The sequence below is a fragment of the Mandrillus leucophaeus genome, unplaced genomic scaffold (assembly GCF_000951045.1).
Source record: "Mandrillus leucophaeus isolate KB7577 unplaced genomic scaffold, Mleu.le_1.0 Scaffold9, whole genome shotgun sequence".
NCBI classification, from domain to species: Eukaryota; Metazoa; Chordata; class Mammalia; order Primates; family Cercopithecidae; genus Mandrillus; species Mandrillus leucophaeus.
In genome coordinates, this window is record NW_012109807.1 from 9573384 (window position 1) to 9574244 (window position 861).

Consider the following 861-nt stretch of genomic DNA (forward strand, 5'->3'; position numbering starts at 1 on the left):
GTACCGCCCACTCCAGGCTTCCGCGGCCGACTGAGGCTCCCGCTTCCGCCGGAGGACCGGGGTCGCGCCGGGAACTCAGCTGCCCGCTGCTGCGGCCGCGATACCCTCTGGGAGTTGTAGTCGCTCACCTCACTTCGGCGGGGAAAGCATCGCGGGACCGCCTCGAACTACCAGTCCCGTGAGGCCCTGCGCAGAGCCGGCGGCGCGCCCAGGCTGTGACGCGCGCGGGGGACGGGGCGGGGAGCCGGAGGAGGCGGAGGCAGAGGAGGAGGAAGCCGGAAGTGCATCGAACCCGGGTCTGTCCGGGCGTTGCGGGATTGGGGCCTGGGAACGCTCGGCTCCCGGCAGCCGAGAAGCCCGTGACTGGGCTGAGCGGCGCCATCCCAGCCCTGTGGCCTGCTGACTGGTGAGGAACAATGGGCGGCGTGGGGAGGGTCTTTTCTCCGCACAGGTCGCATCGCAAACCGCCGGTCCCAGATCACCGTTCCCCGATCCCCGCGGCCCAGCCCGGTCCTCCGCCCCTCGGCACCCTCTGGCCGAGACCCTGAGTCCGGGTCTTTGCTCCCGCGGTAGCCAATCCCCGATCCCTCCGACCCCCGGGGACTCGAGTCTGCCCAGACCCCATCTGGCCCCTGGCCCTGTCCGGTTTTCGTCCCGCAGTCCCATTCCGGAGTCTCCTGTCTCCGCCCCCCGAATCCCCGCAGCCCTCCCCGTCTCCGTCAGCACCGGGTCCCACCCCCCCTATCCTCTGGTGTCAACCCTGACAGCCCAGTGCCGGCCTCACCTGCAGCGAGCCCGGAGCGTTGCTCTCCTCCACCGGACTGTCAGGCTCTGCGCGCCCCGCGGAGGTCGGTGGCGACC